The 12605-nt window shown below is 37.4% G+C and overlaps 1 pseudogene; it reads left to right on the top strand.

Moving 5' to 3' along the window:
- Nucleotides 1–387: 387 nt before the first annotated feature.
- Nucleotides 388–12605, top strand: part of LOC122747680 — a 100207-nt pseudogene continuing 87989 nt past the window's right edge.

The following is a 12605-nucleotide window of genomic DNA, read 5'->3' as shown; positions in this document are numbered from 1 at the left end:
AGGAAGCCACTAGCATTAAGAGGGATCAGGGAGGTGTCTCCTGATCAACAAATCCAATGACCTTCATTCAAACTTCATCTACTTTGACTTCATTTTCTCTGCTTCCACAATCACCACCTAAATTCAAGCCCATATCCCACATCACCTCTCACTTGGTAGTCCAAGTCCAGTGGTCTCCTGATTGATCTTGCTGCCTCAATTCTCTCATCACTCCAATTTAATCCTGGTCTCTACTCCCTCTTGTGGAGACCCTGATTCTAAACTGTGGAAATTTGTTTTGGTCTCAACAGACAGTCAAACAGTCATAGTCCTTCAGGAACAAAAGCTTGTTGGGGCCCATAACCCCACAGCACCAGCCTAACAAAGTTATGAATGGCTAGTGCTAGGATGGACAAACCTGTAGACTCAGCAGATCCAGAGCTGGACCAACAACCCCATAACACCAGTGTAGCCAGTGCCAGAGTGAACAGCCCTGTAACACCAGCATTGCAAAACTCCAAACTGCATGTACTGGGTCATATAATTAAGGAACAGAGAAGGCAAGATAGGACACCAGGACAGGATACTGTATATATGGGAAAGGGACAGTTGTGCAGAACTTCACTACACATGAGGCAAAGAGCACAGCAACTAGGCTGTTGAATTTCCCAGCACAGGGACAGGGTGAGAAGCTTTGAGATCCAACCCCCAAAGAAAACAAATTCAGAGAGGAAGGAATTAGAAAGTAAGCAATAGAGGAAATTAAGGTGGAAGGTGGGTGTGGCAGGGAGACTAAATTACCAAAGATTTCAGGAAGAATAAAAGTGAAAGACTTTGAACATAAACAGATAAATAAAGAGGAAAACCAGTAACAACAAAAGGAAGTATGACCTTCAGATCTAGTAAATTAGTTCAGGCATTTATAAGTAAATACGGGAAAAAAAAGCAAAAGAAAATGATCTATCACTTTATGAGACATAGGACCCAATGGAAATTATGAAAGCAGAATTTATGTACTACACAGGAGAGAGAGAGAGAGAGAGAGAGAGAGAGAGAGAGAGAGAGAGAGAGAGAGAGAGAGAGAACAGAACTGAAAAACTGAAATCTTTGATGGCAAGCCTCACCAAAACTTAAATAAATAAATAAAAGAGAGAACAATCAATTAGGAATTTGAATACACAAAACTTAAAGACAATCTGGAAAAAGTAGCTTTAAAATATATTCATTTATGTAAGCAACATAAACTGATCTCAATTATAGCAAAGTGACTACAGTTTGAAAAGAATTCTGTATATAGGGTCACATATTTTTCCTCTTCTAAGAAAGATTAAAATGTAACCTCTTAAATGAACTAGTGAGAGACAGAGTTGACATTCCATCATTGAGAGTGAAAAGCACAAGGAGGAGAGTTTCTGTAGGTTTCAAGGACAGCAGAAGCCAGCCAGCTCCCAGGTGTTGTTGATTCCAGTGTCTCCCAAACGTGTTTGTTGTTGGGTTTTTGTTTTTGTTTGTTTGTTTTTGCCTAGAAGTAGATCTATTTAAGTAAACACTAGCCAGAGCCAAAAAGTAGAGTGGAACTACCAGGGTGGGAAATTTAGAATGTGTTAACAGTACTGTCTGAGGGGAAACAGGGGAGGGGAGGTTACTTCCTCCCACCTTAGCATCTCTTTAGCTGCCATTGGTCTCAGTCTTGAGAATCTAAATAGCTTCTTGTCAATTGTGTTACAGAAGGAAATCTTGTTCAGTCATGAGTTGGGCAAGATAGATTCTCATGTTACTTTTACTTATGTGATTCTGTGATAATGATTTTTCTTGTCTGAAGCAGGGAAAGGAACAATTTTCCATGCTGTTTTTTTGGAAGTGACCTACAGTAAAAACAGTTAGAAGATATCTGATCTTATAAGCATTCAAGCCAAGTTATGCTTATGCCTAGAAAAATAGCCATAAAAACGTCATGAAGTGACAGATAAGTATTTTAAATCTGGAAGTCATATGACTTAATGATGCATTTGTATTGATGGAATGATGCATCTATTTTCAGTTTTACACCATTATATATTTGTTTATCCTTCTTTTAAGATAACAATTGAAAAATAGTATAATATTTGTGGATTAAGAATTGGCCTCAAAGTCAGGAAGACCTGGATTCAAGTTTTACCTCTGACATACTAGCTATGTGACCCTGAGCCAGTCACAAAATCTCAATACCCACGCAGCTATTTCAGAGCAGGTGCTAACTTGAACTGGTAGAGAGTACTCTGTACCCATGAATTTACAGGTCTGGCCCCCCAAAAGTGATTAACTATTTAATGCTTGCTATTATTTTATTAGAATTGTATTTTTCTGGAAAGTCATCCTTGGGGGTACCTTATTCTAAAGCACGGCAGTTTATCTGGAATTGCAGCTTGGCTGCCTAGGAGAAAATAAGCAGCCTCCACATAACTGGACTTCCTAATCCAAACCTATTGAGTGCCAGAAAATACCACAACACAAAAGAAAATGACTTTCACAGCCAATGAGACTCCCCTGCAAGAGGCTGAATTTTACTCCTGGTCAGTTCCAACACACAGATGCTGAGAAAACATGACACTTGAATCTGACGAAAAGCATACTAAAAATGAGATCTCTGATCAAACTAAGTACTTGTTAGTAACCCAATGGTAATGAGTCAGCATATGTGCATTAAAGACAAACAAATCCCAAAGTTTGTAAAAAACTAGAACCAGCATCATTTTTCTCATCCTGTGAATTGCCTTTGACAGGTCTGTGAAGTGCAAACCCCAACATCTGCTGAATATAATCCCATGACTCAGGATTTCCTGGGTATATTTAACCCCACATATGAATCCTTAATTATCTCAAAATCATTAAATAGAGGATGCAAAAGCTGAATGAATATGATGCCAAACATCTGTATGGGGGAAAAAAATGAAGATTTGTGCCCATCATCCAGATATTTCCAAATATCTGATTATCCAATATGATGTAGGGAAACAGAATAATAAACTCATAGTTGGAAAGGGTAATAAAGAACACTTATCCTTGGTAACAATTTAGTACAAGTGAAACAGGAGTTCCTAATATTTCCCAGAAATTGACTAGGGGAAATAGAACAGTGATGTAGTGGATATTGAAAAATATACAGACATACACTTCTTGACATCCTTGAGTTTTCCCTTTTCTCTATTTTTTTTTCTGGTGAGGCAATTGGGGTTAAGTGACTAAGTGACTTGCCCAGGGTCCCACAGCTAATAAGTGTCAAGTGTCTGAGGCTGGATTTGAATTCAGGTCCCCCTGACTGTAGGGCCGGTGCTCTACCCACTGCACCATCTAGCTGCCCCACCTTTTCTCTATCCTTAAAGTGATTTCTGGTCTGCCATTCATTTCACATTGCTAAGAGTTGAGATGGATCTAAAATGGTTTGGAACTGGGAAAGTTAGCCTGCAAGTACTTACTGTTTGCAACTCTTGATACAGCTCTTGAATCGCCATAGCTATAAACCAAATTGGATTCCATGACAGATGAACTGAGATGAGATATTTCCTCTAAGTAATTTTGTAACATTTTCTTTTACATGCCCTTGAATCTTTATTAAACTTGGGGCCAGGACCTTGGCACTATAAAATGTGTCAAACTGGAGAGGTAATATGGGGAGTAGTCTAAGCATTTGGAGGTTGAGTATACTCAGGTGAGAAGTGAGGATACAATGGCCTTTAGGACAGACAGCCTATGGACACTAAATGCCCCTGATGAAACCATTTTTTCTTAGTAACCCAAGGGTAGCACCACCTAGTAAACAAATTATATTTTGCACTTCTTAGCTGGTTAGTTACATAGACATCATCATGTCTTTTTGTTCCCCATAGATAACAAAAAGCAAAGAATCATAGAAGCACAGATTTAGAGTTTGAAGGGACTTAAGAAGTCATTAATTCCAATTGATTCCCCCTCATTTTACAGATGAGGAAACTGAGCAAGAGAAGTTTAAAAACTTGCCCAGAAAATGAGCCAAATGTGTACTATTATTACTTCTGCACTACTACCAAGGGCAAACATATACTCATTATCTTACCACACAAGAATTCCATACAGAGCTTTGACAAATGAACAACAACCTTATGTTTATTATGCATACACTTTAAACTAAACACTAAGCAAGTGCTGGGAGGGAAGGTGAGATAACAAACACTTACTAAATGCTTACTATATACCAGGCACTTTGTAAAGTGCTTTACAAATATTATCTCATTTAATCTTCACAACAACCCTGGGAAGTAGGCCCTATTATTATCCCCATTTGTCATTTAAGGAAACTAAGATAGAGGTGAACTGACTTTTCAAAGGTCACACATCTAGTAAGTGCCTGAGGTTGGATATGAATTAAGGTCTTCCTGACTGCAAGTCGATTGTGTCACCTAGCTATGGATCATATATTTTTGTTAATACAAAGATAAACAACATGGAGTCCTTACCTTCCTAGAATTTCTACCTGTGCAGGATGTAATCTTAAGGAAAAATTTATTTTTCTTTTCATCTTTAAACCCCTAGTACAAGGTTTAGCACAGAGACTTACATAGAACAAATGTTTAATAAGTATTTCTTATTGTTATAGTCTAGGAAAGGTCCTGGAACATACACTAAGATACTCAAACCCTCAAACAGACCTTTCCTCACCTTGATGTGGCCTTTCTTTTTAATGATGTGACTAGCTTCATTACTCTCCTGGATGTGCTTCTGGCTTTCTGACCTTCAATATCCTACTTCAGGTATACTTTTACCTAAGAATCTCTCTCTTTGATAAAACCAAAGACTCCAGCTTCTGTGATAGGAACTCAGTATTTGACAAAAACTGCTGGAAAAACTGGAAGATAGTATGGCAGAAATTAAGCATAGACCAACGTCTTACACCTTATACTAAAATAAGGTCAAAATGGATACACGATTTAGACATAAGAGGTGATACCATAGGTAAATTAGGAGAGAAAGGAATAGTATACCTATCAGATCTTTGGAAAGGAAAACAGTTTTTGACCAAACAAGAGATAGAGTATATTATAAAATACAAAGTGGATGATTTTGATTACATTAAATTAAAAAATTTTTGTACAAACAGAAGCAATGCATCCAAAATTAGAAGGGAGGCAGAAAGCTGGGAAACAATTTTTGAGGCCAGTACTTCTGATAAAGGCCTCATCTCTAAAATATATAGGGAACTATATCAAATTTATAAGACCCCAAGTCATTCCCCAATTGAAAAATGGTCAAAGGATATGAACAGGCAGTTTTCTGATGAAGAAACCAAAGCTATCTATTCGCATATGAAAAAATGCTCTAAATCTCTAATGATTAGAGAGATGCAAATAAAAACAACTCTGAGGTACCACCTGACACCTATCAGATTGGCTAAAATGACAAAAAAGGAAAATAATAAATGTTGGAGAAGCTGTGGGAAAATTGGAACACTAATCCATTGTTGGTGGAGCTGTGAACTGATCCAACCATTCTGGAGAGCAATTTGGAATTATGCCTAAAGGGCGATAAAGCTGTGCATACCCTTTGACCCAGCAATCCCACTTTTGGGTCTTTTTCCCAAAGAGATCATGGAAGGGGGAAAGGGACCCACATGTACAAAAATATTTATAGCTGCTCTTTACGTGGTGGCAAAGAATTGGAAGTTGAGGGGGTGCCCATCAATTGGGGAATGGCTGGACAAGTTGTGGTATATGAATACAATGGAATACTATTGTGCTATAAGAAACGATGACCAGGAGGAGTTCAGAGAAACCTGTAGGGTCTTGCGTGGGCTGATGATGAATGAGATGAGCAGAACCAGAAGAACATTGTACACAGTAACATCAACATTGAGTGTTAATCTACTGTGATGGACTATATTCTTCTCACCAATGCAATGGCACAGAAGAGTTCCAGGGAACTTGTGATGGAAGAGGATCTCCAAATCCAGGGAAAAAAAAAAAAAAAAGAACTGCAGAGTATAGATGCTAAATGAACCATACTATTTCTTTTGTTTTTGATGCTGTTGTTTTTTTTCTATTTTGAGGTTTTCTATCATTGCTCTGATTTTTTTTTCTCTTATAACATGACTAATGCAGAAATAGGATTAATGTTATTATGTGTGTGTGTGTGTGTGTATATATATATATAAATATATATATATATATATATACATATATATATATATATAACCTATATCAGATTACCTGCTGTGTAGGGGAGGGGGGAGGGAGGGGAGGGAGGGAGAAAAATCTGAAATTGTAAAGCTTGTATAAACAAAGGTTGAGAACTATCTTTACATGTAATGGAAAAAAATGATTTATTAATTAAAAAAAAAGAATCTCTCTCAATGCCTGGGGCCTCCTTACCCTGGGACATCCCTTCTGCTACCCTGGCTCCCTTATCCCATTTTGGAGATGTGGCCCAGAACAGTGTGCCTTCATCCCCTCCTTGGTGTGCTTCTCATTTTCCAGATTCCAGTACTTTCACCTTCCATCCCCAAATGCCTTTTTCAGCTCCCTCTTGTGTGTTGTCTTCTTTATATATGTAAATTCCTTTAGGGAACAGACTGTCTTTCCTTTTGCTTATATTTGTATTCCCCGTGCTTAGCACAATACTTGGCACATAGTAAAGGCTTAATAAATGCTGGTTGCCTTGCCTTATCTATACTTGCCTATTTTTGTGAGAATCTTGTCCATGTGTTCCCAGGAAGTCTACTCAATATTTTCATGGCCTTCCTATATTTCTCCTGAAAGTGCAGGGATATTGAAACATTTGGAACACACACACACACTTGAGTGACAAGCCCATCTTCTTTTTTCCATTATACCATCTTTAATGGCATTTTTTCCTTAATAGTTCCTTGTCACTTGTTGCTGCTCATTGATACCCATGATGTGCTTCCTCATTGCTTTTAGAATGATCTATAATGTACTACTTCAGAAATTGTAGTATTCTATAACTTGCATATATTAATAATGGTAGAATATTGTTAATAAAAACATTTACTTTTGTTTCATGAAGAAATTTGGAGTCATTTAAGGAATTCTACAATTTCTCATGAACAATCTAGCCTGCTCTCTTCTTCTTTACTTCTGAATTCAACTTGTTGTCCATTGGTGGTTGCTGATTACAATTAGTGCATTACAACTCAAGAGACTGAAGGGCTTCTGGATCAAGACCCAAGCCATTAAGAGTTTTAGCCCAACAATCCACATATAAGAAACAAAATGGATGAAGAATGCCTATTGTCCAAACTATGACATGCAGTTAAATGGACAGCCTATGGAATTTATCCATTAGTATATATGTGTTAGACAGACAGACAATATAAATTGACAAATTAACAAAAACATTCAAAATAGAAAAAAAATGGAACAAAAAATATGAGATAAAGCCAAAAGAAGAATCATTTTAATGAGTGTGTGTGTGTGTTTTATATAAGAAAGAAGTAGAGTAGTAGACAAGGGAAAGTTTTGTGGTGGAGGTGACATTTTGGATGGAGTTCCAGATGAAGGAAATGCCATGAGCAAAGTTCTCTATGGAAAGCATGAGATGTGAGTAATGAAATGTGGTCAGAGTGTGAAGAACAACAACAAAAAAATGTAGGCTAGGATATGAAGAGTCTCAAATGACATTATCTTATCTATTTAACTTTTTGTGGTAACTAATAAGCATCTACTAAATGATTTTAAATAAAATCATGGGGGCAGCTATGTGGCTTAGTGGATAAAGCACCAGCCCTGGATTCAGGAGAACCTGAGTTCAAATCTGGCCTTAGACACTTGACACTTACTAGCTGTGTGACCCTGGGAAAGTCACTTAACCCCCATTGCCCTGCAAAAAAAAAATTTTTTTTAATTAAAATCAAATCAAATCATGGAATGATCAGGTTTGATTTTGGTGTAAAGAATGAATTTTAGGTGAAGGGAGATTAGAGGTAGGAAGATCTAATGGGAGATTGTTGTAATTGTTTAGGCAGGTAACAATGGCAACTGGTATATGGCAGAGGTAGAAGGCCTAGAGACTAGAGATGTGATAGAAGTAGAATAGACAGAACTTAATAAACTATCTGGTATGAAAAGTAAAAGAGTATCAGAAATCTCAAATTTCAGGTTTGAATAATTGGTCATACCATTGACAAGCTGAATTTATTTTTCTTCCAGAATGTCTTCTGTGTATATTCCTTCCTTACCATTTCCATTTATACCTTGATAGTCCAGAAACCTCATTCATGGACTACTACAACAGCTTCCTCACTGTTCTCTCTACTTTTTTGCCACTGTCATCCTATAAACTGCTACAAAGTTAATTTCCCCAATGAATTTCTTTCATAATGTTGTTTTTCTATTAAAACATTTCTAATGGTTCCCAATTTTCTATAAAATTAAGTCTAAACTGTTGTAAGGGGCTAAAATTCTAGCTATTCTGTCTAAAATATCTAATGAGTGATCGCCAATAAATTATAAGCTTTAGCAAGAGTTAGACTTTTAAGTATTTATTAAGGAGAATAAGAATTTGGTGAAGAGAAAGAGAAAGGCCTAGATTCATCTATCTATTAAAGGGTGAGAGCATTTCTTGCTCCCCTCTCCACCAGAGTCCTGATGAAGGAGAGTGAGACCACCAACCTTGCCCCCTCTTCCTCCCACAAGCAAACGTCACTTCCTGATGCCAAAGAGCCACATGGCTTGTCCTCAGATGTCTTCTCCTCATGGAGGAGCTTTGCTCCAGCAGGTGGTGTCATTCTAATCATTACACTGTTTAACCTAAGAATCTAAGGCTCAAATTCCTACTGTTATTTTTCTGGAGTCAACAAGTATACTAGAGTAAAGTAAGAGCACCTAGATCTTTTACTAGCTTCCCAACTTTGTTTTTTGTTTTTGTTTTTATTTGTTTGTTTTTTTGGTGAGGCAATTGGGGTTAAGTGACTTGCCCCGGGTCACACAGCTAGTAAGTGTTAAGTGTCTGAGGGCAGATTTGAACTCAGATACTCCTGACTCCAGGGACTGTGCTCTATCCACTGTACCACCTAGCTGCCGCAGCTTCCCAACTTTGGAAAATTCAATAATTTAACCTTTCTTCCCCAGTTTTTTCATTTGTAAGATCAAATTTAAGTCCTCTTTTCCATAAAGGCCACCATGAAATCATACAAACCATGGGTTTAAAGAGTGAAATAGGCTTGTTGACATCACATGAGGCATTATTATCGATGATAATTTAGAGACACCATTCCTGCCTTCTAGGAGCTATTGAGCTGGCATGCATACTTAAATGACCTTTAATTCAAAGGACTTAATGAAATTGATAAGGCAAATAATATAGTCTATGCACTAAAGTAACAAAAGACTACACTTAAGTCAAAATATTCCATGCTTGTGAGTGGTGTCAGACTCTGTGGCATAACCATAGTTACTCAAGAAGCTCACCGAAGAACCATAAAGGTCATCCTGACCCCACTGATGTTTGCCAGCATTTAATGAACTGGTCATTATTGTGGAGCCTTTTGGCAGATTCATTTGATCCTGCAAAGTGACTCAGACATGCCCCACCCTCAAACCCCCTAAAACAAACATCACCAATTATCTAACTGGAAATCAGCTAGGGCAAGCAATAGAAGGACAGCCAACACATTGCTGTGCCTGTTTGTCAACATTTCAAAGCAGGCTCACCCTACAACAGAGAGTGCTAATAATAGTTAACACATTTCCATATTAATCGAAACCTGGCATTTCCAATTGGGTCACTGTCCCCAATGTGTCATCTTTCTATAAGGATGGAAATTAGATAATTGTCCCTGGAACCAATCATTATTCATTGGCCTTCTAGCTGTAAAAATACAAATCTTACACATGACATTTCATCATTAAGAACTAAAAATTGTTCAAATCTTTTCCTTTCCCTTTCTCTGTTTTTCCCTCCCACCTTGTTTCCCTTCTCCTTTATACTTTATTCTGCCTTTCTTTTTTGCTCTTTCCTCTCTTCCTTCTTTCTCTCTAATACCCCCTCCTTTCTCTGCCTTCTCAACTTTTCCCTATAACTAGTGCTATTATCTGATTCATGAATTCCAGGGTGCTCACAACTTTAAAGAACAAGAAGGGATATTGTCAGCATGTTTAAAGGAATTAAAATGAAAATGAAACTACATAAAACCATGTTACAATACTGTAATGGCTTTAATTCTTCATATTTGACTATCATTAAGTAAATTGGTAGTCTTTATTAGTCAGTCAATAGCATTTTTAAGCACCTACTATGTGCCAGGGACTGTATTAAGTGCTAGAGATATAAAGGAAAAGGTAGTTCCTCTACTCAAGATGATCACAGTCTACTTAGAGAAATAATATACTAACAACTGTGTGCAAATAATATCTATCTACCTATCTATCTATCTATCTGTATATATATATATATGTATATATATATATATATATATATATTTACAGAATAAAATGGAGATAATTAACAGTGAAGTCACTAGCATTAAGGGGAAATCAAGAAAGCCTCCTTGTAAAAGGTCAGATTTTAGCAAGGAATTGAAATAATCCAAGAAGTGAACAGGAGAGAAAGAATTTTAGGCACAAGGGACAGACAATGAAAATGCCTGGAATTTGGAAATGGAGTGTCTTTTCCAAGGAACAACAAGGACATAATTGTCACTGGATAACAAAGTACATCTGTAGGGGAGGTGGAAAGAATTAAAGTATAAAAAAATCTGGAAAGATAAAGGTCCAGCTTGGGAAGGATTTTGAAAGTCAGAAGATTTTATATTTGATCCTGGAAATTGTAGAAAGTCAGTGGAGTATATCAAATGGGGGTGGGGTGACAGTTATAGCTTTGCTTTCAGAAGATTAATTTGGCAGCTGAATGGAGTATGAATTGGAGTGAGGAAAGATCTGAGGTAGGGAGACCAACCATAAGGCTATTACAATAGTTCAATCATGAGGTGATGAAGGTCTGCACCATGGTGGTGGCAGTGTCAGAGGAGAGAAGGGGATATAATTGAAAGATATTATGAAAGTAAATTTGACAGTCCTTGGCAGCAAATTGGATTTGATGAATAAAAGAGAGTGGGGAGTTAAGGGAGATGCCTCGATTGTGAGCCTGTGTGACTGTGAAGGTAGTGCTACTCTCAAAAGAAACAGGGAAGTCAGGAAAAGGGGAGAGTTTGAGGAGTGGAAGATGAGTTCATTTTTTTATATGTAGAGTTTAAAATATCTCTGGAGCATCCAGTTAGAGGTATCTAATAGTCAGTTGGAGATGAAAGTCTGACGGGCAAGAGAGAGGTTAAGGCTGGTAAAAAAGATCAAAGAATCATCAGCATAAACATGATAAATAAATGCATGTGCTTATTATGTATCAGGAACTGTTCTACGCACTGGAGATACAAATACTTCTTTAGAATAAAATACTTCCTCCTCGAAAGGATCTTACATTCTGAAGAAGGAGAGAACAAGTACACATATAACATTTTATGATCCCATTACACAGTGAATACTCTATCTTATGCTCTTAAAATAGAATAATTGGGTTTTGAACTGAAAATGTCCTTGTAGATCATTGAACCCGAGCACCTCATTTAAAGATGAAGAAACTGAGACTCAGAGAATTTAGGTGACTGATTTAGGATCATACAGGTGAATAGTTGTAGGCCTTCTCAGAACAAAGTCAATGTTCTTTCACCATGCTGCCATTTAATCTTGGTTCTGCCTTTCAGCTAATTTGTATCCTTAGTAGTCATATTCCGATTATTTTGTAATTCATTACTCACTCCTAGCATTATGTCTGTATTGACATGGTTGATATTGGTTGATGACAGTTTCTCAGATCTTTCTCCCAGTCTTGAAATTGACTGAAATTGACAGGGATTGCCCCTACCTTCCACCAGAGACATGGTGGCTACCTAGTGACTTCCTACCACCTAGTGCTTAGAAATGACAAGAAGATGAAAGACAATTCCAGGAAATGGCTTTATGAGAAATAGAGAACGTGATGACTTACTCAAATCTAAGAAAGACATCTACAGCCATTGAATCCATCTTTTTGTCTCCTATCATATTAACTCATATTATTTCATGACAATTGCAAACCAACAAGAACAGGTAATTGTATGCTGGTCAGGCCAGATCAAGAAAACCTAGGATCAGGAATGTCAGCACCATGGCCAGAAGAAAGTGGTACTTAGTTTTGTTAGTGCCACAGAAAAGGAAATCAGAGGCTGTTATATTATGTCTGCATTAAAATACTACCATGGGGAGCAGCTAGGTGGCACAGTGGATCAAGCACCAGCCCTGGATTCAGGAGGACCTGAGTTCAAATTTGGCCTCAGACATTTGACACTTACTAGCTGTGTGAGCCTGGGCAAGTCACTTAACCCTCACTGTACCACCAAAATTTAATATATGGAGCAATAATTGGGTGACTCACCAAACTATTGGGGTCCCGGAAATAATGAGGGACCTCTAGGTTCAAAGCTCTCTCCCCTCCAAACTTCCTTTTTAGATATTTCACCCAGGCCAATAAGAAAGGAGCCTTACAGCTTCTTTTCCATAAAAGGATCAGGTTTTATTACTTGGAAACTAATTAAACAAAGGTGAAATTAATAAAAATCACAGATA

Source organism: Dromiciops gliroides, chromosome 3 (genome assembly GCF_019393635.1).
Source record: "Dromiciops gliroides isolate mDroGli1 chromosome 3, mDroGli1.pri, whole genome shotgun sequence".
NCBI lineage: Eukaryota > Metazoa > Chordata > Mammalia > Microbiotheria > Microbiotheriidae > Dromiciops > Dromiciops gliroides.
The sequence above is the reverse complement of the archived record's forward strand: the minus strand, read 5'-3'. Positions and strand labels throughout refer to the sequence as shown.